This window comes from Nycticebus coucang, chromosome 3 (assembly GCF_027406575.1).
Source record: "Nycticebus coucang isolate mNycCou1 chromosome 3, mNycCou1.pri, whole genome shotgun sequence".
NCBI classification, from domain to species: domain Eukaryota; kingdom Metazoa; phylum Chordata; class Mammalia; order Primates; family Lorisidae; genus Nycticebus; species Nycticebus coucang.
The window spans coordinates 118,902,260-118,927,447 of record NC_069782.1 but is presented as its reverse complement, the minus strand read 5'-3'; the positions used below and the strand labels follow the sequence as shown (position 1 = coordinate 118,927,447).

At 42.6% G+C, this 25,188-nt stretch overlaps 1 protein-coding gene across 4 annotated transcripts in view; it reads left to right on the top strand.

Annotated features, from left to right (window-relative positions):
• PANK1 (pantothenate kinase 1) overlaps positions 1-25,188 on the top strand; it is an 83,421-nt gene that overhangs the window by 13,873 nt on the left and 44,360 nt on the right. Inside the window, exon 2 of one of the 4 annotated variants that reach the window (XM_053583412.1) lies at positions 15,851-16,047. The exons of the other annotated variants lie outside the window; for them this stretch is intronic. The gene's annotated coding sequence lies outside the window, so the exon portion shown is untranslated. The remainder of the gene's footprint in view (positions 1-15,850; positions 16,048-25,188) is intronic. 4 annotated transcript variants of the gene reach the window in all.

Genomic DNA, 25,188 nt, shown 5'->3' with positions numbered 1-25,188 from the left:
TTGAACCCGCCACACTCAGCATATGGGGCCCGTGCCCTACTCAATTGAGCCACAGGCGCCGCCCCCCATTTGTTTTTTCTTTTTTTTTTTTTTATTGTTGGGGATTCATTGAGGGTACAATAAGCCAGGTTACACTGATTGCAATTGTTAGGTAAAGTCCCTCTTGCAATCATGATATTTTTTTTTTTTTTTTTTAAAGACAGTTTTGCTGGCTCGGTGCCTGTAGCTCAGTGGGTAGGGCACTGGCCACATACACCAAGGCAGGCAAATTCGAACCCAGCCCAGGCCTGCTAAACAACAATGGTAACTACAACAAAAAAATAGCTGGCATTGTGGCGGGTGCCTATAGTTCCAGCTACTTGGGAGGCTGAGACAAGAGAATTGCTTACACCCAAGAGTTAGAGGTTGCTGTGAGCTGTGATGCCACAGCACTCTACCAAGCGTGACTCTGTCTCAAAAAAAAAAGACAGTTTTGCTCTGTCATCTAGACTGGAGTGAAGTGCTGTGATCATAGATAGCTCACTGTAACTGCAAACTCCCAGGCTCAAGTGATCCTCCTGCCTCAGCCTCCTGAGTAGCTGGGGCTATAGGTGTGTACCACCATTCCCAGCCAATTAAAAAAATGTATTTTTTGGTAGGGATGGAGTGTAACCATGTTGCCTAGACTGATCTGGAACTCCTGACGACAAGTAATCCTTCTGCCTCAGGTTCCCATAGTGCTGGGGATTACAGGCATGAGCCATTGTGCTTGGACTGATAATTTTTTTTCTTTTTTTTATAAAAAGGAGGTGGGACTACAGGCACCCACCCCAATGTCCACCTATTTTTTTTTTGTTGTTGTTGTTGTAGTTGTCATTGTTCAGCAGGCCCGGGCTGGGTTCGAACCCGCTAGCCCCAGCGTATGTGGCCGGCACCCTAACCACTGAGCCACGAGCACTTAACCTGATATATATATATATATTTTTTTTTTTTTTTTTTTTTTTGAGATAGAGCCTCAAGCTGTCACCCTGGGTAGAGTGCCGTAGCATCACAGCTCACAGCAACTTCCAACTCCTGGGCTCAAGTGATCCTCCTGCCTCCGCCTCCCAAGTAGCTGGGACTACGGTCTCCTGCCACTAGGCCTGGCTCTTTTTTGGTTGCAGCTGTCATTGTTGTTTGGCGGGCCGGGCTGGATTCTAACCCACTAGCTCAGGTGTATGTGGCTGGCGCCGTAGCTGCTTGAGCTACAGGTGCTCAGCTGAGCCTGATAATTTCTTTCAATTAAAATTTTTGGGCTAAGCATGGTGGCTAATACCTGTAATCCTAGCACCCTAGGAGGGCGAGAAGGGCAGATTGCTTGAGCTCAGGTGTCAGACCAGCCTGAGCAAGAATGAGACTCCACCTCTACTAAAAATAGAAAAACTAGCAGGGCTTTGTGAGGGGACACCTGTAGTCCCAGCTGCTTAGGAGACTGAGGCAAGAGGATGGGTTGAGCCCAGGAGTTTGAGGTTGCTGTGAGCTATCATGCCATAGCACTCTACCCAGGTGAAAAGAGTGAGACTCTGTCTGAAAAAAAATTATTTTGGGGGGTGGTGCCTGTGGCTCAGTGAGTAGGGCGCTGGCCCCATATACCAAGGGTGGCAGGTTCAAACCTGACCCCAGCGAACTGCAAGAAAAAAATAGCTGGGTGTTGTGGCATGCACCTGTAGTCCCAGCTACTCGGGAGGCTGAGGCAAGAGAATCGCCTAAGTCCAGGAGTTGGAGGTTACTGTGAGCTGTGATGCCACAGCACTCTACCAAGGGCCATAAAGTGAGACTCTGTCTCTACCAAAAAAAGAAAAAAATTAATTTTTGTATGAGCATGCTTTTATGCCATTTAAACATCATTCATAAGGGTTGTTTGTATTATAGTCCTGACAGTTCATTATATGAATATACCATAGTTTGTTTAACCTGTCCCTCAGCACTTTGGCTTGCAGCTAGGGTCACTCTGTCATGAAGCAGCACACAGACGCACACAGTTTTTGAATCACTAATTCAAATGTTGTATTCTTTTTATTATTTGTTTTTTTTTTTTTTTTTCCAGTTTTTGGCCAAGGCCCGGGTTTGAATCCGCCACCTCTGGTATATGGGCCCGGTGCCCTACACCTTGAGCCACAGGCGCCACCCCAAATGTTGTAGTCTTCATTAGAACTTGAGTATTTTACTGTATTAGAAAGCAAAAGTGTGGCAGTGATAACATACATACATAACTCTTTTTATCTTACAGTTATTTTCAGTAAGATTGGTGAATAGTTTTATGGGGACAGAAATGACACAAGTAGAATACGGATATTGTCTTGAAATCCTGGACATTTTAGACTTCAAGGACGCTGTTTTAGCTAAGCCACAACACTAGTGGAGAGAGGAGAAAAATATAAAGGAAATTATTGAGTCACCAAATATCATGCTGCAGAAAGAGAAACATTTGTGCATCATCTGTAGAGTTCAAGGACCTGTGCTACTCTCTTCCTTCCCCAGCCAGGCAAGAGGCAGTAATGAAAAGCAGATCCATGCAAGAGGCCTTCTGGAGGGAAGTTCTGACTTCTCAAATCATCCAGATAGAACCTTTGATAACAAAAAAATGGGTGAGAGTTATTGATGCACATAGCATACGGGTGGGTACGAACTGAAGAAGCCCAAATCAGTTACCACTTTAAGCTACTGTTGTGAAAATATAAGTCTACAATTTTTTGAATATCAGGATATCCTTGGCACTTAGGTTTTATATTACCCCTGGATCAAGCTAATTATAAAAAGTAGTATCTTCTCGCCTGTAGTCCCAGCTACTCGGGAGGCTGAGGCAGGAAAATCGCCTAAGCCCAGGAGTTGGAGGTTGCTGAGCTGTGAGCTGTGAGCTGTGAGCTGTGAGCTGTGTGATGCCACGGCACTCTACCGAGGGCAATAAAGTGAAACTCTGTCTCTACAAAAAAAAAAAAAGTAGTATCTTCTGATTGCATCTGCATTGGTAATGGATATATATATGCCCTTTTTTTTTTTGACACAATAAATACTTCCAGATAAAGGGAAAGTAGGAACATACTCTCTAGTATTGCTACCTTTGGTACATGGTCAAATTAACTATGTTTGATCTCTAAGTTATAAATTGTACGATATCCATTTAAATTTGTGTTTAAGAACTTAAAGTCAAAGTGTCCAGTATCTAAATGCTTAAGGATCAGGATTCTGTTGAACATATACATACTACTTTTTCCTGCAAAAGACTAGTAAGTGAATTTTAACATGAACACATAGCATATTTTATTTGGCCATGGTAAGAAAAATGGAAATAGTGTTGTTAATTTTTAACATGTGAGACATTTAACAAATGTATAAAACAAAACTCATCATGGTTTTGAAGATAGAATAAGTAGGGAAACAAAGGAGTTTGGTTTAGCTGATAAGTTGTTTTTTTGTGTATGTGATAGCCTGGTGTAATATTTTGTGTGTATGTGTTAAATACAAACCAATTATCATGAAAATAAAGCAAGATTTGGCTTCTGATGTATTTAATTACATGTACTCTTTAGTATGTTAGGCAGTATTCACCTTGGGCAGACAAGTATTTAGTGTATCCAGTGTGGTGTATGGAATTTCTAAATAGATTTTTTTTCTACATAGTGCAGCTGTCAAGCTTAGTATCTCATTACTTAATTTATGACATCTTTTAGATGCTTAGAGTTGGGTAAGCATGTGTGTGTGTGTTTTCTCCTTGGGAATGTGTCTGAGAGCAGCAGATGATTTGAAGGGGCAAGGAAATGTTATTTTTAGAAGCAATTGTGTCAAAATAATTATCTGGGTCCCCAACAGATTTCTCTATAATTAGGAAAAAGGGTAGAAAAACTCATGACAGTGGTGGATACTTACAGCAGTAGTGTTGCTTTTATTCAGTAGTGAGAGTAGCTATTACTGAGCTACAACCATGTACCTCTTGTTCCATATGTGCTTTCACAACAGCAAATGATCACCATGCCCACACTCCATTTTACGGATGGGAAAAGAGAGGCTCAAAGAAATAAAGCAACCTGCCCAAAGACTTGTATTCTTTTTTTTTTTTTGTAATTTTTTTTTTTTTTTTTTTTTTGGTAGAGACAGAGTCTCACTTTATTGCCCTCAGTAGAGTGCCATGGCATCACACAGCTCACAGCAACCTCCAACTTCTGGGCTTAAGCGATTCTGTTGCCTCAGCCCCTGAGTAGCTGGGACTACAGGCGCCCGCCACAACGCCCAGCTATTTTTTGGTTGCAGTTCAGCCGGGGCCGGGTTTGAACCCGCCACCCTTGGTATATGGGGCCGGTGCCTTACCAACTGAGCCACAGGCGCCGCCCTCTTTTTTTTTTTTTTTGAAACAGAGTCTCACATTGTCACCCTCAATAGAGTGCTGTAGCGTCACAGCTCACAGCAACCTCCAGCTCTTGGGCTTAGGCGATTCTCTTGCCTCAGACTCCCGAGTAGCTGGGACTACAGGTGCTCGGCACAACGCCCATCTATTTTTTGTGGCAATTTGGCTGGGGCTGCGTTTGAACCTGCCACCATTGGTATATGGGTCCAGCATCCTACTCACTGAGCCACAGGAGCCACCCAAGACTTATATTCTTTGAATTATAGGGCCAAGTCTATTTCCATTGCCACCTGGCTTTCTTTTCTGCCACAATAAGCCTGTTGTTTATGTTGGGAAAAGGAAGTATGTTCTGCAAAACTTTTGGAAATGATAGGTGTATGTAATCTGTACACCCTTGGTGAAGAGCTCATCCACATGTCCGTGAACTAACAGTAACCAGTGCTACAGGGCACGTACTATGGGCCGGGCACTAAACTTTACAAGGATTATCTCATCAACTATTCCTAGCACCCAGTGAGATAGGTACTGCCATTATCTTCCTTCTACAGACAAAGAAATTGAGGGCTCAGGACTGAGGATAAAACTGAGTTCAGATTTTGACTCTGCTGGACAAGACCCTGCTCAGTTCCTAGAAGTAAGTGTGGGTAGTGTTCTCTAGCAGAAAGAGATTTGGAGCCGCCAGACCTGGGTTCAGATCCCCATTCCACTACTTACTGGCAGTGAAGCCTTAGGCAAGATTCTTACCTTTTCCAAGGCTCACTTTGTAGAACAGAGATAATGGTGGCCATCTTATCACTTGTAGTGAGAACCAAATGTGGAAAAAATACATATAAAATGTACAGTAACATGCCTGGACCTTGGTACATGCATAGTGAAAGATATTTTACTATTTACTATGGTTTGAATGTGTCCTTCAAAAAACACGTGTTGGAAACCTAATACCCAATGTAGTGATGTCAGGAGGTGGGGCCTAATGGGAGACTGTGGGTTTTAAGGGCTCCACCCTCATGAATGGATTAATGGCAGTTGTAAAGAGCTTGAGGCTACAGTAATTCAATCCCTTGCTCTGTCTCACAAGTACTGTTGCCCTGTTTCCATGGGATGATGCAGCTAGAAGGAAGGCCTTCCCCAGATGTGTCCCCTAAATGTTGGACTTCTCAGGCTCTAGTGAGCCAAATAAATTTCTGTTTAATATAAATTGGCTAGTCTCGGGTGGTGCCTGTGGCTCAAGGAGTAGGGCGCCGGTCCCATATGCCGGAGGTGGCGGGTTCAAACCCAGCCCCGGCCAAAAACCAAAAAAAAAAAAAAAATTGGCTAGTCTCAGATACTCAGAGTTCAATATAAATTGGCTAGTAGCACAAATGGACCAAGATAGAAACTTCAGGTACCAAAAGCTGGGGCTGTTGCTATAACAAATACATGAGAATATGGCTACAGCTTTGGAACTGGGTTATAGGAAGAGACTGGAAGATGATGGAGGATCAGGCTACCAAAAAGCTGTATTGCTGTGAATGGAGTGCAAAGCATGATACTGGTGAGGGCTCAGAAGCAGAACAGTGCTGTAGTGAAGGAATCTTTCTGGAGATTGCTTAAGTGATTGTGATCAGAATGTTGTGATGAGAATGGTGGTAGAATATGGACAGGAAAGGTTATTCTGTTGAGTTGTCAGAGACTGGAGTAAAGTAGGCCAGACGTGGTGTCTCACCTATAATCCTAGCACTGTGGGAGGCCCAAGAGTTTGAGGTTGCTATCAGCTGTGACTCTGGGGCATTCTACCAAGGGTCAAGGGTCACGAAGTGAAATTCTGTCAAAAAAAAAAAAAAAGAGAAAAAGAAACTGGAGTAAAGGCCATCCTTGTTATAAAGTGGCAAAGAACTTAGCTGAATTGTGTCCATGCCCTAGGACTTTGGGAAGGCAGAATTTAAGAGTAAATAAACTAGGATATGTGGTGGAAGAGATTTCTAAGTAAGATATTGAAGGAACTGCATGGCTTCTTTTAAGTGCATACAGTAAAATCAAAGAAGAGAGAAATGATTTAACTAGAAGGGAAACAGAATTCAGGGATTAAAACAAGCTTTTTGGATTTATTTGTTTTCTTTGGAACTGGGGTCTTACTGTGTTGTCCAAGCTGGTCTCGAGCTCTTGGCCTCAAGTGATCCTCCTGCCTTAGCTTCCCCAAATGCAGGGATTACAGGCCTGAGCCACCATGCCCAGCCTAGAATTTCGGGATTTAAAGGTTTTTCAGCATGGCCTTGTGGTGGAGAATGAAACAGCTTTTTCAGAAGAGAAAACCCAGGGTAATGCCAAGCTACCAACTCATAATGAGATTAGCAGGAATATAACAGTGAAAGTTCAGGTTGTTCATCAGGACAATGGGAGAGTGAACCTGAAGGCATCTATCACAGGCCCAGCATTTCCTCCAAGGCCTGGGGAAAGGACCACACACAGGAAGGTAGTCCCATAGATAATAAAGGAGCTGAAAAATTCTTATCACCTAGTGAAGTCATAGCCATTGAAATGTCATAGCACAAGATATTACTCACCTGTTTGTGGTAGTGCTGGTGTAAATAAGCCTATTGCACTGCCAGTTGTATGCCCAAGTAGGGCACCTGGGTGGCACCTGTGGCTCAGTGAGCAGGGCGCCGGCCCCATATACTGAGGGTGGTGAGTTCAAACCTGGGTCCTGGCCAAACTGCAACAAGAAAATAGCCAGGCATTGTGGCAGGTGCCTGTAGTCCCAGCTACTTAGGAGGCTGAGGCAAGAGAATCACCTAAGCCCAAGAGCTGGAGATCGCTGTGAGCTGTGATGCCATGGCACTCTACCAAGGGTGACAAAGTGAGATTCTGTCTCTAAAAATAAAAAATAAAAAAGTAGGGCACCTATAGTTATTTACAGTACATAATACTTGATAGTAGATGACTGTGTTACTGGTTTATGTATTCACTATACTATACTTTCTATTGTTATTTTGGAGTGTACTCTTTCTACTTAAAAAATTTACTGTTGAATAGCTTCTGGCAAGTCCTTTGCGAGGTATTATTATCTAGGAGATAACATTTATTGCCTCTAAAAACCTTCCAAGAGACAAGATGTGATCCTGACCCTCTATAGGCCTAGGCTAATGTGTGTTTTTGTCTTAGTTTTGAACAAAAATATTTAACAAGTAAAATATAAAAATATTTAAAAATAGGAAAAGATCTTATAGAATGAGGAGATAAAGAAAAAATATTTTTATTTAAACAAAAATTTATACAATGTTTAAACTAAGTGTTATCATGAGTCACAAAGTTTTTAAAAAATTAAAAAGTTTAGGCCAGGCAAAGTGGCTCACACCTATAATTTTAGCACTGTGGGAGGCTGAGGCAAGAAGGACTGCTTGACCTCAGTAGCTCAAGACCAGCCTGAGCAATAGCAAGACCCCGTCTCTACTCAAAATAGAAAAAACTAGCCAGGCATAGTTGCCTGTAGTCCCAGCCACTCAGAAGGGTTAGGCAAGAGGATCAATTGTGCCCAGGAGTTTGAGGTTTCTGTAAGCTATGATGGTGCCATGACACTATCCTCAGGGCAACAAAGTGAGACCCTCTCTCAAAACAAAAAGTTCGTAAAGTAAAAACATAAGCTAAGTTTAATTTATGATTGAAGAAAGAAAATGTTTAAAACAGATGTAGTGTAGCCTAGTGTATGGTCTTTATAAAGGCCACAGAAGTGTACAGAAATGTCCTTCACAGTCTCTCACACTTACCCAGAGTGAATACTTCAGTTCTGCGAGTCCATTCATAGTAAGTGCCCTATACAGGTATATCATTTTTTATCTTTTTTTTAAGAGACAGAGTCTTAGTTTGTTGCCCTCAGTAGAGGGCCATGGTATTGCAGCTCACGGCAACCTCCAGCTCTTGGGCTTAGGCGATTCTCTTGCCTCAGCCTCCCGAGTAACTGGGACTACGGGTGCCCATCACAATGCCCAGCTATTTTATGTTGCAGTTTGCCCGGAAGCGGATTTGAACCTGATACCCTTGGTATATGGGGCCGGCGCCCTACTCACTGAGCTACAGGCACCACCCATTTTTAAATCTTTTATACTGTATTTTTACTGTACCTTTTCTAGGTTTAGATATATTTAGATACACAAATATTTACCACGGTGTTACACTTGTCTACGGTATTCAGTACAGTAACATGCTGTATAGGTGCATATGGCCTAGGTGTGTAGTAGGCAATGCCATCGAGGTCTGTGTAAGAATGCACCATCATGTTCACAAAATTCCAAAATGATGCTTTTCTTATAATGTATTCCTGTAGTTGAGTAGTGCATGACTGACTATATGTCAAGAGAGAGGCCTGGGGTGCTTTCTGGACATAGGGGTTCTCTGTCTAGAGCCACCTCAAGCCTTTGCTTCCCACATTTTGGCATAACACTCCTAGATTACCCCAGGTGTGGCTCAAGGCAGCTATGATGTAGTTGAGGGCCGCAGCTTCCAAATGTGCAAGCAGTGCTTCTTAACAGTGTGTGCAGATGTGGGGTATGGCTTTCTCCACCTGGATTTCAAAGGATGTTGTGGATAGTCTGAGGGCCCAGGCAGACTGTCTTGGTGTAGAAGAGTCATCACAGAGAGCCCTCACTAGGACGATACCCAGCAGAACCTTGGGGGCAGAGCTGCTGCAGAGAATCCCTGCTAGGGCAATGCCTAGTGAAGCCTTGGGGGTGGGATTGCTCCGAGACTCCAGAGTTGCAGAACCATCATGTGCAACACCAGCCTGGGAGAGCCATAGACACTGCTCCAACCTGTGAGAGCTATTGAGTGGGTGGGCCCAACATAGATGTAGAGGTGGGGCTGCCTGAAGCCTTGGAGGCCCAACCCCTACCCCTATGTGCCCAGAAGGCAGGACACGTAGTCAAGGAAGATTTTTCTGGAGCCTTACGATTTAATGTCATTTGCCCCCTTGGGTTTTGGACTTATTTGGGACAAGTTACCCCTTTCTTCTTGCCTATTTCTCCCTTTTGGAATGAGAACGTCTGTTTCGTGCCTATCCCTCCATTGCATTTTTTTATATTTATAAAGGTATTTTGGAAGTAGATAACTTTTTTGATTTCACAGGTTCCCAGCTGGAGGGAAATTTGCCTCTGGGTGAACTTGCCTTGATTCTAACCCGTATCTGATTTAGATGAGACTCTGGACTTTGGACTTTTGAGTTAATGCTGGAACCGGTTAAGACTTTGGGATTATTGCCTGGAATGAATATATTTTGTATGTGGGAAGGACATGAACTGAGGGGGCCAGGGGCAATGGTTTGAGTGTTTTCTAATCTGTTCATTATAAATTACCCGATCTCGGGCATGCTGTTGTAATAGCACAAAATGGACAAAGGTACTATTAATACTAGTTTTATTAATATTAATGAAAGACATTTAATTTTGCTATCATTGCTGTTAATTAGTCACAGAAGCTTTCAAAACTCTCTGAACTATCAGGATTTCCATGAACTCATCTTGCCCTGCTGACTGACTAGGAATCATTTTGGGACTGGGTTTCCGAATATTCTCCAAACTGATCTGACATCACCTCCTCAATGGAAGCTACCCTAATGCCCTCTGATGTTTCTAGAAACAGGATATATGGCTTGTGTCGCAAGTCTTGACCTCATTATCACTTTAATAGATTGCCTCACTGCAGCTCCTGAGACCAAGTACATTGTGCCCTGAGAGTGATGTTGGCAACTTAGTGAATAAGAAGACCGTGTAATTTATTTGACTGCTAATCTAGTGTCTGAACAAAGTTATTTGTAAAAAAGGAAATGTCCTCCTTAGATCTTGACTGTTTGATATCTCAGCCCTTGAATGAGACAGATATGTACAGAAGAGATGAGAAGGGTTAGAAAAGTGAGTGCTTTTCCTTAAAATCTTCATGAAATGAATAAGACTTCAGAATTCAAAACAACTGCCTCCAGTTCTTGAGTCATTGACCAAGCACACCATTGACTCGGACACAGTTCACAGGCAAGACTCAGAGAAAAGTCCCAGAGGGCATGGGTAATACCAGCTGAATTATTGGAATATCTGAGGTAAAGAATGGGAGGAAAGGCCAGCGTGTCCTTTGGTAAACAGGACAATGTCAGAGGATGAGAAGTTAGGTAAAGGGACCTTAGTCTTAGGAAAGAGAGTATTTTACAAATACTTGAGGGCTCACTGTGGTATAAGGGTAGAATTTCTTTAGAGTCACTGTTATCTGCCTCCCCTTCTCCCTCCAAAATTCCTACCAAATATAGTGGGGTTCAGTGCTGGCTTACCCAGTAGGTAGGCCAAGTAGGTGTTAGTATCCCATTAATATGGCAGGGGAACCAAGGGGAGTAGAAAATAGTATGTGTCTTTATGTACATAGATATATATGCATGCATGCAGCAAAGTAGTTTTCATAGGAAAATCATAACTTTGGACTTCTTTATACTTCATTATCCATTATTGTTTTCATTTTTGAATGATCTGAATTATTTTGTTTGGGGACCACCAAAATTTTATCAGTAAAGAGGTGTATATATCTGGCCCAGTTGGGAGTGGTACCTTCCTAGGGTGATTATAATTTATTTATCACTCCTTTAAATGTCTGGGTGGAGTTGCCAGAATGTCTTCATTTCATATTTCTAGTTAGGGCAAGTTGAAATTTGTCCCAGCCAAGGGGAAAGGACCTTGGTATGTTTGATTTCATAAACAGAATCTGTGAGGCAACAAGGGGACTTCCCCAGTTCAGGACCATTCGGATTTTACTCCAGAAGTAATTCATTGTCCTCTCATTGTCCTGATTAGTATTTGGAGATTGTTGAGATTTTTAAAAACATTTTCATTTAGGAAAATGTCAACCATTATGCAAAACTAGAGAGTATAGTATAATGAACTGCCAAGTACTCATCCCTAAACTTCTATAATTATCAAATCATGTCCGATCTTATTTTACTTTAGTTACGATATCCCAGTCTCCTCATAAATCCCAAACTGGATGATATTGAAGCAAACCTCAGGAATCATATCATTTTGGTATTAAATGTTCTCATATATATTTCTAAAAGATAAGAACTTTTTAAAAAAAACAGAACCACAATCTATTTTTATTTGCTGTGAAAGTTAACCCTGTGTTATAGCCACTGTTTTATATGCCCAATTAGATAAATTTCGTTATCTAACTACAGTTAAAATTGTTACATCTCATTTTTAGGAAAATAAATGAAAACTTGATATTGTTTTGCCCCAGAGAATGTGTTTGTTGGCCCAATACCTGTTATTGGTTGTTTATTATTAATATTTAACTATTTCTTCATGGTTTGATATTTGAAACCTCATTTTTTTAAATTGTTTTTTTATTTTTTGTTTTTTGGTTGCAGTTGTCATTGTTGTTTAAGCTGGCCCGGGCCGGGCTTGAACCCCCAGCTTTAGTGTATGTGGTCGGTGCCCTACTCACAGAGTTAAGGGCGCCGAGCCTTGAAACCTCATTTTTAAAATGAAATAGGCCTATGCCAAAAAGCTGCTCTGGAATCACCCCAAAATCACTGGATTAGAAATGAATAGTGTGGGCTGTGTATAATGGCTCACACCTGTGATCCTAGCACCCTGAGAAGCTGAGGCAGGAGGGTCTCTTGAGCCTCCAGAGTTTGAGACCAGCCTGAGCAAGAGTGAGACCCCCGTCTCTCCTAAAAATAGAAAAATTATAAACCCCTCTGTGGGTTCAATAACAAAATTAAAAAATAGGCTCGGTGCCTGTGGCTCAAGCGGCTAAGGCGCCAGCCACATACACCTGAGCTGGCGGGTTCGAATCCAGCCCAGGCCTGCCAAACAACAATGACGGTTGCAACCAAAAATATCTGGGCGTTTTAGCAGGTGCCTATAATCCCAGTGACCTGGGAGGTAAAGGCAGGAGAATCGCTTGAGCCCAGGAGTTGGAGGTTGCTGTGAGCTGTGATGCTACGGCACTATACCCAGGGTGACAGCTTGAGGCTCTGTCTCAAAAAACAAACAAACAAAAACAAAATTAAAAAATAGAAAAGTTAGCTGGGCATCATGGCAGTCACCTATAGTCCTAGCTACTAAGGAGGCTGAGGCAGGAACATTGCTTGAACCTAGGAGTTTGAGGTTGCTATGAGCTAGGCTGAGGCCATGGTACTCCAGCTCTCTAGCCTGGGCAACAGAGTAAGACTTTGTCTAAAAAAAGGGGAGGGAGGCCTTTTCTTTGTTGCAACAATGGGGACTATTTGCTGTCTATGGCGAACTTAATCTTACTTTATAAGCCTATATATCTTGCTCTTACTCTATAAACCTGTCTTTCTCTTCCTCAGTAAACTTTATTTCACACTTGCCTTAAAAAATGCTTAGTGTCACCTAGGTATTTTTGTTTTGAAATATAGATTAAGAAATAAGGAACAGGCTCTGCGCCTGTAGTTCAGTGGCTAGGGCGCCAGCCACATATACCGTAGCTAGTGGGTTCAAATCAAACCCGGGCCTGCGAAACAACAATGACAACTACAACCAAAAAATAGCCAGGCATTGTGGCAGGCACCTGTAGTCCCAGCTACTTGGGAGCCTGAGGCAAGAGAATAGCTTAAACCCAGGGGTTTGAGGTTGCTGTGAGCTGTGACGCCACGGCACTCTACCAAGGGCAACATAGTGAGACTCTGTCTCAAAAAAAAAAAAAAAATAGAAAGAAGGAACTGTATTAAAAGAATTTTGGTGAGGCACAGTGGTTCCCACCTGTAATCCCAGCACTTTAGCAGGGCAAGGTGGGAGGATCATTGAGTTTGAGTTCAGCCAAAGCAACATAGTGAGAATCTAGTCTCTACAAATTTTTTTTTTTTTTGAGACCGAGTCTTATTTTGTCACCCTTGGAAGGGTTCCATGGCGTCATAGCTCACGGCAACTTCAAAGTCTTGGGCTCATGTGACAATCTTGCTTCAGCCTTCTGAATAGCTGGGACTACAGGCGATTGCCACAATGCCCAGCAGTTATAGAGACAGGGTCTCACTCTTGCTCAGGCTGATCTCAAACTCCTGAGCTCAGGCAATCCACCTGTCTTGGCCTCCCAGAGTGTTAGGATTACAGGCGTAAGCCACTGCACCTAGCCACTACAAAAATGTTTTTGAAAATTCAAAAGAGTAAATAAAATAAAAAGAATTCCACCCCTCTCCTTTCCTGTGAGGTCATTAGCCAGCAGGAGTAGGCAAGCTAGTTCTCCTGGAGACAATTAGGTTTTAGGTCTGTGCTCATGCCTGGAAATCTAGAGTTGCTGAATTCAGGATTTAACTTAGGGTGGATTGAGGAGAAGGGTTACAAGAGGGACATTTCTTTTTTTTTTTTTTTTCATGAGACATAGTCTCACTCTGTCGCCCAGGATAGAGTGCCGTGGCATCAGCCTAGCTCACAGCAATCTCAAACCCCTGAATTCCAGCAATCCTCCTGCCTCAGACTTCCAAGTAGCTAGGGCTACAGGTACCCACCATCATGCCTAGCTAATTTTTTTTTTCTTTTTTTGGGTAGAAACAGAGGTCTCGTTCTTGGCCAGACTGGTCTCAAACTCCTGACCTCAAAGGATCCTCCTGCCTCGGCCTCCCAGAGTGCTAGGACTACAGGTGTGAACCACTGCACCTAGCCTTCCAGGCAATCTTCAGACGTATGACTCTGTGTTTCAAGTTAACCACAAGAATGAAGAAAAAGATTTTGAATCTGTTTAGTGCTACTCTGTTTATTGAGCATTCCTGAAGATCACCAGTTAAAAATCACTGAAGTCTTACATAAAGTTTTATACTGGGTTGTAATTCAACAAAGTCTTAGATAATGGTGTACCAGTGTTTGAATTTGTTCACTCAGTGGATATTTGTTGTGCAACAGCTATATACGGGGGTGGGGAGCTTTTAGGAGGTCCAAATGTTTCGTTCAAAATTTTTCTTAAATTTTGTTTTGTCTATTTAAAACCAATGAGGTTTCCAGCATGCTTTTTAATTTCATTACATAGTACATGTAAGCTCCTAGCATATAGTGCCAGGCATATATAGGCTTAAAGTTGGCCTGTATATATCCACATAAAGTTACAGAAGCTAGTACACCACGTCAGCATACATGTACCAAACTCAATTAAATTTTAGTCAAAATTTGTCATATTTTCTTGGCAAATGGTCTCACTGTGGCTTAGGTCAGTTAAGTAACAAGTAAATGGGTAACCTGTCACATCCGAATAATGCTGCCTTAGGGTTTTAGCACTTAATAAAAGGTTGTTTTATATTTGATTGCAAACAAAATGAGGAGTTAAATATTTTTAGTATTTAGCTTCTTATAAAACATTTTCAGGAAATTTTTTCAAGCTATGCAATCAGTTTTGATTCAAGAAATCCTTGAGATTGCAAGAAAAGCTGTTCAAAAGAACAATTATGATTTGCATTTGTTCTCTGAATCAAGCTTTTCTTCATATTGTGTAATCCAAGGAAAGTCTAGAAATATATGGAGTGAAGTTCATGAAACCACAGCTGTCATCCATATAAGACAATTTCCATCCTTTATGTTGAGCAAAACATCATGCTCTCATTAATTAACTTTACATTAAATGTGTGAAGTGGTTTGGAAAATAAACTACTATAAACAAGATGTTCCTTTTATCTTTTCATATATGGGGTTCAGAGTTAAGTTATAATTTTTTGTTAAGTTTTAATGCTAAAGACTTTGAAAAATCTTAACTCTTAATGATACAGAAAAGCACTATCTCCCCAAACTAAATGGATAAAATATTTTGAATCTGGCTTGGCACCTGTAGCTCAAGTGGCTAGGGTGCCAGCCACATACACCAGAGCTGGCGGGTGTGAATCCAGCCCAGGCCTGCCAAACAATGACAACTAAAGCCAAAAAATAGCCAGGTGTTGTGGCGGGCGCCTGTAGTCCAGCTGGGAGGCTGAGGCAAGAGAATCTTTTTTTTTTTTTTTTTTGTAGAGACAGAGTCTCACTTTATGGCCCTCGGTAGAGTGCCATGGCATCACACAGCTCACAGCAACCTCCAACTCCTGGGCTTAAGCAATTCTCGAGGCAAGAGAATCTTAAGCCCAAGAATTGGAGGTTGTTGTGAGCTGTGATGCCACTGCACTCTACCCACGGTGACAGCTTGAGACTCTGTCTCAAAAAAAAATAATAATATATATATATTTTTTGAATCCATCTCTTTTTTCAATCTAGTTATTCCTTTGACACAAATTGTTATAGTAAAAAAAAAAGTACTACTAATTATTAATATAATGATTATCACTTCTGGCAACTTGTCATTGATAACCTAAAAGCCAGCTAAGAGCTGGAGGGAAGCAAACAAACACTTCGATGCAACCAAAACCAGTGTTGGGAAGTAGTTAAAATTGGACATTTTCATGCATCTAACACTTCGGGAGTACTTGCTGTGCTCTCCCTCAGAAGCTATTTAATTTACTCAAAGTCACAGTTTTAATAATCTTGCTTTCCTGGTTTCTCTGAATTCTAGATAGCAGGTTCCAGGTAGAGACATTGCAGTAACACTGACAGCAGCAAGAAATTAACAGCATTAGCCCCGCCAAGAGCAAGACCTGCAAAGTCATAACAGAGATAAAAGAGTACTTAAACCACAGGAGCCTGAAAAGCAGGATTTTACATGATTCCTGAGGACATCTATGTATAGCGGGTACAGTAATTGATTCTCAGGTAACAATGAATCATCAGGAAAAGCTAAAATTTTATTGTCTATTTTGGTTAAGAATATGGGAAAGTAGGTCATGCATTTTAGATTTCCTTAAAAGCTGTTAATTATCAAACTGTGTTATATATAAAATGAGAGGATTTAGAATATTTCATCATCTCCCAAAAACTTTTTAGCACTCACTCCCCTAGTTCTCCCCATAATTCCCAATCTTAGGCAACCACTAATCTAATTTTGTGGTTTCTAAAGATTTGCCTATTCTAGACATTTCAAACAAATGGAATTATATCATATACGATCTTTTGTGATTGGCTGTCTTCATTTAGTGTACTGTTTTCAGCATTCATCCTTGTTGTAGCATATATTAGTGTTGTGTCCCTTTGTGCTGCCAAATAATATTTCACTATACAGATATATCACATGCTACTTATCCATGCTACTGGATCACATGCTACTTATCCATATTCATCAATTGAAAATTTAGATAGTTTCTACTTTTTGAATTTTATGAATAATGCTGCTCTAAACATTCATGTAAAGTTCTTATGTGAGGCCAGTGACAATGGCCTCTGCCTGTAATCCTAGCACTCCGGGAGGCTGAGGCAGGTGGATTGCCTGAGCTCACGAGTTCGAGACCAGCCTGAGCAAGAGTGAAACCCTTGTCTCTAACAATAGCCATACATTGTGGCAGGCAACTGTAGTCCCAGCTACTTGGAAGGCTGAAGCAAGAAAATCACTTAAGCCCAAGAGTTTGAGGTTGCTGTGAACTGTGACACCAAGGCACTCTACTAAGGGCGACAAAGTCTCAAAAATAAATAAGTAAATAAATAAATAAAATAAAGTTCTTATGTGGACCTGTGTTTTTATTTCTCTTGGGTGTATATACCTAATAGTAAAATTGCTAAACCACTTAGTAACTTTGTGTTTATTTCTCCATATCCTCACCAACACTTGTTTTCTTTTCTTTTTTTCTTTTTTTGTTTATTGTAGCCATCCTGATGGGTTTTAAGCGGTATTTCATTATGGTTTTGATTTACATTTCCCAAATGACTAATGACTTTAAGTATTGTTTCTTCTGCTTATTGTGAGCCACAACTCTTATATCCCTCCAACACTGATATCCTATGGTTTTAAACTTTTTCTAAGATTGATTCTCATGTCTAGTTAAAACATAAGTTTCTTGAATGGTTAGAGAATGTCTGACTTGACTTTGTAATAGTTTTTATGCTTAACAGGGTGCCCTATATAAAGCTGCCATTAGTAATTATTGTAGGATTGTTTTATTAAGTAGTGTCTGGTTGTAGGACAATGTGGATTTCACGCATAGCGGAGTTTGCACTTTTTTCTAGACTGTTTTTCTTGGTTAATGATCGATCTTTCTGGACTAAGTGTCAAATGGGAGGTTGGTTCATTGCTGCATCCTAGTCTGTTTAGCACGTTGGCTCACATTATCGAACAGTAAATGAATAATCATGTCCCTCAGTATCCGTGGGGGATTGGTTTCAAAACCCAGACAGATACCAAAATCCTTGGGTGCTTAAGTTCCTTTCACATGGGTCATTACGAAAGTTTTGAGATACACAAAAATCAAGAAACAAAATGTGCGGAGACAGAAAGAAACGAAACCCTTCCTGCAACACCGATAAGCCAAACAAGTTGAAACTTAAATGGGTAAGAAAGGACTCCATCTTCAATGTTTCTTGGAAGTGAAATAATGGACTATAACATAGTCTGTCTCAAAACTTTCCTAGTGACCCATGTATAAAATGGCATAGTATTTGCATATAACCTATACATACCCTCCTGTATACTTTCAATCATCTCTAAATTAAAATACCTAGTACAAATTACTACACATCATTTCATTCTAATGGATTCAATGTAGTACCGGTACATGGCAAATTCAAGTTTTGTTTTTTGAAATTGTGTGGAATTTTTTCCCAAATATTTTTGATCTGTGGTTGGCTGAATCCACTTATGTGAAACCCATGGATACAGAGGGATAACTGTAGTTGGGCTCAGATTTTTAAGGCAGGTCCCTCTGCCCTGATCTCTATCTCAGCTCGCATTGCCCTGGGAGCAGTTACATCTTTCCTCAGTCACCATCCAGCTCAATTTCAAAGAATTGCTAGATTTTCATAGTCAATGCTAAAATAAATTTAAAAAGCCCATTTCTTTTTTTTTTTTTTTGTAGAGACAGAGTCTCACTGTACCACCCTTGGGTAGAGTGCCGTGGCCTCACACAGCTCACAGCAACCTCTAACTCTTGGGCTTACGCGATTCTCTTGCCTCAGCCTCCCGAGCAGCTGGGACTACAGGCGCCCGCCACAACGCCCGGCTATTTTTTTGTTGCGGTTTGGCTGGGGCTGAGTTTGAACCCTCCACCCTTGGCATATGGGGCCGGCGCCCTACTCACTGAGCCACAGGCGCTGCCCCTAAAAAGCCCATTTCTAGTAGACCTGTTGTTCTGCCTGGTGGTGCCACCTGGAAATGCTATTCTCCCTGAAGCCTCTTTAATTAACCACTCCCTGGTATTAAATTGTCAGTAGCATCCCTGGAGTATGCAGGCATGCTCTGGTGGCTTGTCAAGACAGAAGACTAAACCTCTTGGTGGTTTAGACGGGGATTTGTTTAAGCAGGTAATGAGATTAGCATCTTGCGCCTCAATGCAGGGCATTAGGAAGCTGGAGGAGCCATTCCTGGGTAGATTGTATAGTCAGCTGTGGTTGCTGAAATGATAACATCAGAGACCCATAGTCACACAGGTACATGGTGGTGGTGTCCCTTGGCACATCTTTTTAGTTCAGGGACTGTAGTTCTTTCTCTCTCTCCTTTTGGTTTGTGTTTTTTTTTTTTTGTTTGAGACAGAGTCTCACTGTCACCCTGGGTAGAGTATTGTGGCATCATAGTTCACAGCAGCCTCAAACTCTTGGGTTCAAGCAATCCTCTTGCCTCAACCTCCCCAGTAGCTGGGACAACAGGTGCCCGCCACAACACCTGGCCAATTTTTTCTATCTTTAGTAGAGACAGGGTCTTGCTCTTGCTCAGGCTCTCGTCTCAAACCCTGAGCTCAGGCCATTCACCCGCCTCAGCCTCTCAAAGTGCTAGGATTACAGACATGAGCCACTATTCCCAGCCTCGGGGATTGTATTTCTGATGAAGAAGATGGTATAATTTCAAACCGAGGACCAAATGGAGATTGATACTCATTTTCCATTGTCGGTAAATTGGGCAGAACCAGTAGCATCTTAGGAGCAGGAGTGATGACCGTAGCTGCCTGTGTGTTCTCTTCCCACCTCCTCTGGAACAGCCTGGGAACATTACTGGGGAATGGGAAATAAATTTCCCCTGCCTCCCGTTCCCTTCCCGAAGCCCTAGGACAAATGCAAGGCTTGACTACAGGAGTAACGCGAAGATGAGCTCACCGATCACGATAGTGATGCGCCTCCTCTTAGATTCCTCTCAGAAAGGTGGCATGGAGAAGTGCCAGGACCTGGGGAAAGAAAACTGCACTTTCTGAACTGCTCAGGAATGTGAGAAAGACACAAGGAAAAAAGTTGTTAACTCCACAGGTTTAACGTTTTGGGGTCTCTTCACCTCCATCTCCATCTGGGCCCTGCTTCCTCCTGGCCCAGATCCAAGCTAAGAACACATTTACTGGTACTACCCGAAGACATGGTTTTCTTTGCCCCTACAGGGGTGGGGAGGGGTAACATAGCTTTATGGAGATATTTCTGTTTGTTGTTCTGATTTCATGTGGTTGTCTGTGTCAAGGCCAGCCATGTGGGTTGCAAATCAAGAAATGTCTATCCCTGTGACCTAAATGTACTGCTGCCAGAGCTGACTTCTTTTTTTTTGTAGAGACAGAGTCTCACTTTATGGCCCTCGGTAGAGTGCCGTGGCCTCACACAGCTCACAGCAACCTCCAACTCCTGGGCTTAAGCGATTCTCTTGCCTCAGCCTCCCAAGTAGCTGGGACTACAGGCGCCCACCACAACGCCCAGCTATTTTTTTTTTTTTTTTTGGTTGCAGTTCAGCCGGGGCCGGGTTTGAACCCGCCACCCTCAGTATATGGGGCCGGCGCCTTACCAACTGAGCCACAGGCGCCGCCCCAGAGCTGACTTCTTTTTTTTTTTTTCTTTTTCTTTTTTTTGTAGAGACAGAGTCTCACTTTATGGCCCTCGGTAGAGTGCCGTGGCCTCACACAGCTTACAGCAACCTTCTGGGCTTAAGCAATTCTCTTGCCTCAGCCTCCCAAGCAGCTGGGACTACAGGCGCCCGCCACAACGCCCGGCTATTTTTTTGTTGCAGTTCGGCTGGGGCCGGGTTTGAACCCGCCACCCTCGGTATATGGGGCCGGCACCTTACCTACTGAGCCACAGGTGCCGCCCTTTTCTGTTTAATGCTATAAATTTCCCTCTTAGGACTGCCTTTGTAGTATCCCATGGGTTTTGATAGTTCTTGGCTTCACTATTATATTGTTCCAGAAATCTGATAATTTCCTTCTTAATCTCATCTTTGACCCAGCTATCATTCAGGCTAAGGTTATTTAGTGTCCATGATTTTGAGTATGAAGATTTCTGTCGCTGCTGAGTTCAACTTTTATTCTGTGATGGTCCAAGAAGATATAAGGAATAATTTCTATCCTTTTTTTTTTTTTTTTTTTTTGTAGTTTTTGGCCAGAGCTGGGTTTGAACCCACCACCTCCAGCATATGGGGCTGACGCCTACTCCTCTGAGCCACAGGCACCGCCCTTCTATCCTTTTAAATTTGTTGAGGTTAGACTCGTATCCTAAGATATCAATTTTGGAGGATGATCTGTGGGCTGATGAGAAGAATGTGTTGTATTCAGTTTGTTAAGATGAAATGTTCTGCATGTGTCTGTTAAGTCCTTTGTTCTAGGATCAAGTTTAAGTCCATTATTTCTTTGTTTACTTTCTTCTTAGAGGATCTGTCCAAATCTGCCAAATGGATGTTAAAATCTCTATCTATTACAGTGCAGGAAGATATCATATTGTTCAGATCAGTTAGGGTTATAAGTCAAGGACAAGGAGCATTGAGGTAGGTGATGTAAATGTTAATTATTGAAATATCTTTATGTTGTGTGTTTCCCTTGACAAATATGTAGCGTCCATCCTTGTCTTTCCTTATTTTTGTTTGCTTAAATGTAAATATATCTGCAAATAAGATTCCAACCCTTGCTTTTTTCTGATTTCCATTTGCCTGGATTACTGTTTTCCATCCCTTTTCCCTGAATCTTTTTCTTTTTCTTTTTTTTGAGACAGAGCCTCAAGCTATCACCCTGGGTAGAGTGCTGTGGTGTCACGCAGCTCACAGCAATCTCCAACTCCTGGGCTTAAGCAATTCTCTTGCCTCAGCCTCCCGAGTAGCTGGGACTACAGGCCCCTGCCATAATGCCTGACTATTTTTTGGTTGTAGTTGTCATTGTTGTTTGGCAGGCCCAGGCTGGATTCAAACCTGCCAGCTCTGGTGTATGTGGCTGGTGCCTTAGCCGCTTGAGCTACAGGTGCCACCCTCTTTTCCCTGAATCTTGTTTTATACTTTGAGGTAAGATGTACCTGGCCTGAGTTTTTGTATCCAGTCAGCCAACCTGTGTCTCTTTAAAGGTGAATTTAAGCCATTCACATTAATAAGACAATTACTAGGTATGGTAGCATTTTGGTCAGCTTGTTTTTCAATGGTCATTTGCATATTTTAATCCCTTTCATCATTGTGGAAGCGAGGTTTTGTTCTTTAAATTCTAGTGAGGTGAGTTTACTTTTGTGGTAGAGCATTGTGCTGGTCATTGTGGAGGATGTGTCTGAGAATATCCTGAAGACTGGTTCAGTTATGGCAAATGTCCTCAACATGTGGATGTTAGTAAATTATTTGATTTCTCTATCACAAATGAAACTCACTTTAGCTGGATACAGGATCCTGGGCTGAAAGTTGTTTTTCTAGAATAGCGGTTCTCAACCTGTGGGTCACGACCCACAGGAACTGTATTAAAGGGCTGCAGCATTAGGAAGGTTGAGTTGTTCTAGAAGGTTAAAGGCCAATGACCATCCTCTTTTGGCTTGAAAAGTTTCAGCTGAAAGATCTGCGGTCACTGCGGTCATCCTGATATTTTTCCCTTTGTAGGTAACACTTTTCTGTTTTGTTTTGTTTTTTTTTTTTTTTAGTGCCGTGGCCTCACACAGCTCACAGCAACCTCCAACTCCTGGGCTTAAGCGATTCTCTTGCCTCAGCCTCCCGAGTAGCTGGGACTACAGGCGCCCACCACAACGCCCGGCTATTTTTTGGTTGCAGTTTGGCCAGGGCTGGGTTTGAACCCGCCACCCTCGGTATATGGGGCCGGCGCCTTACCAACTGAGCCACAGGCACCGCCCTGTAGGTAATACTTTTCTTTTTTCTTTTTTTTTTTGTAGAGACAGAGTCTCACTTTATGGCCCTCGGTAGAGTGCCGTGGCATCACACAGCTCACAGCAACCTCCAACTCCTGGGCTTAAGCGATTCTCTTGCCTCAGCCTCCCAAGTAGCTGGGACTACAGGCGCCCGCTACAACGCCCGGCTATTTTTTTGTTGCAGTTCAGCCGGGGCCGGGTTTGAACCCGCCACCCTCGGTATATGGGGCCGGCACCTTAGCGACTGAGCCACAGGTGCTTACTTTTCTTAAGGCTAGCTGCTTGCAGGATTTGTCCTTCATATTAACGTTGGCAACTTAATTACAATGTGTCTAGGAGATGTTTGGTTTGAGTGGTGCTAGGGTTCTGAAACTGTCTACTATCTGAATTTCTGTATCTCTTGAAATGCTTGGGAAATTTTCCACTATAATGTCTTAGAATAGAGCATCTGTGCCTTAGGACCATCCTCTTCTCCTTTAAGAATCCCTATAATTTGGATGTTTGCTCTTTTAGAATGATCCCACAACTCTCTCAGGGAATATTCTGTTCTTGTTCTCCTGTTTTCTGCCTTTTGAATGGTTAAAGTAGTTCAAAAGACTTGCCTTCAATTTCTGAGAATCTTTCTTCTCTCTGTTCAACTCTATTAACTGAGGGGCTCTACTGTATTTCAAAATTCCTCAAATGCCTTTCTCAATTCCTTAAGCTCTGCTGTATCTTTCTTCATTATGTCCAATTCCTTGGTGACTTTGTCTTTTTTTTTTTTTTTTTTTGGTAGAGACAGAGTCTTACTTTATTGCCCTCCATAGAGTGCCATGGTGTCACACAGCTCACAGCAAGCTCCAACTCCTGGGCTTAGACAATTCTCTTGCCTCAGCTTCCCGAGTAGCTGGGACTACAGGCATCCGCCACAATGCCCAGCTATTTTTGTTGTTGTTGCAGTTTGTCTGGGGCTGGGTTTGAACCTGCCACCCTCGGTATATGGGGCCGGTGCCCTACTCACTGAGCCACAGGCGCTGCCGGTGACTTTGTCTTTTAATTCACTAATTTCTTTCTTTCTTTTTTTTTGAGACAGAATCTCACTTATTAACCCTTGGTAGAGTGCTGTGGTGTCACAGCTCACAGCAACCACCAAATCCTTGGGCTTAGGCAATTCTCTTGCCTCAGCCTCCTGAGTAGCCATGATGCCCTGCAATTTTTTTGTTGCAGTTTAGCCAGGGGTGGGTTTGAACCCACCACCCTCAGTATATGAGGCCAGTGCCCTACTCACTGAGCCACGGGTGCTGCCCAATTCACTAATTTCTTGAGACAACTTTAAAAAAAAATTTATTTATGTATTCATTCATTTATTTATTTTTTTGAGACAGAGTCTCACTATATTGCCCTCAGTAGAGTGCGGTGGTGTCACAGCTCACAGCAACCTCAAACTCTTGGGCTTACACAATTCTCTTGCCTCAGCCTCCCAAGTAGCTGGGAAAACAGGCATCCACCATAATGCCTGGCTATTTTTTGGTTGTAGTTGTCATTGTTGTTTAGCAGGCCCAGGCTGGGTTCAAACACACTAGTCCTGGTGTGTGTGGCAGGTACCTAAAACACTGAACTCCGGGCACCAAGCCTTGAGACAACTTTTGAATTACTTTTTGTATTTCTATTTCCATCTTTTCCTCCATTCCATTCATCTTATTTGCCATCCATATTCTGAATTCTATTTCTGACATTTCAGCAATTTCTCTATGGATGGTATTTTTTGTTGTATCTCCTTTGTAATCCCTTGGGTGTGTTGATCTGGTCTGATTTTTCATGTAGCCGGAGCTCTTCCGCTGGTTCCTCCGCATGAGTATTTTCAGCTATTTGGTAATTTAAATGGATGGGGTGAGAGTAGATTGAGAGGCCTCAGGAACTGGAGCTAAACACCCCTTTACCAATGAGCTGGGGCTGTGATTGTGGCTTTTGCCCCACAACCTTGCAAAGGTCACTTGTCGCAGTTGCAGCCAGAGACTGAGGGCTGGCTTTGTGAGATAATACAAGCTGGCTCTGTCTTGATGTCAGTCTTCCTCTACCCAATGCTAAGGAATCGGGTAGGGTATTACCCGAGAATCTCACCTGGGGATAGATACAAACACCTGCAGCAGTCTGCTCTCAGATGAGGATAGCTCTGAGGACAGTCTGCACCTCTCTGCTGCAATACCACCACTGCTCAACCTCAGAGGATCTGGGTGGGCAGTCCAGGCTGAAAGTTCCCCAGGCAGCACACTCGACTCACCCAAAAGAGTTCAAAGGGTCACCAAGTGGCCAGAAAACTGAAATCCACAGGCAAATCAGTCTGCAAATTCCCAAGAGGCTGGGGAATGGTTCCCCCTTCAGCGAGAAAGAAGTCAGGAAAATTCACCAGCCAGAGTCAGAACTGTGGCACCACTGCCCCCACAGCCCCCACTGTCTCAGCCCACTCCCCCTACACCCCTCTATCTCAGCCCACTGCCTCCACACCCCCTCTATCTCAACCCACTGCCTCCACACCCCCACTGTCTCAGCCCACTGTCTCCACCGGCACCACTATTTCTGACCCTACCACTGTTTCCATGCTGCTGATTGGCAGCCCACACAATGCCCAGGCCTCCTCTGAGTGCCAAACACTCCAGCTCTGCAGTGGGTAGACCTTCAGGCAGCCAGGATAGGGGGGGGAAGGATGCACTGTGTGTTCAGAATTGCAGAGAAATTTCTTGTTCACTTTTGTGTGAGGCAGAA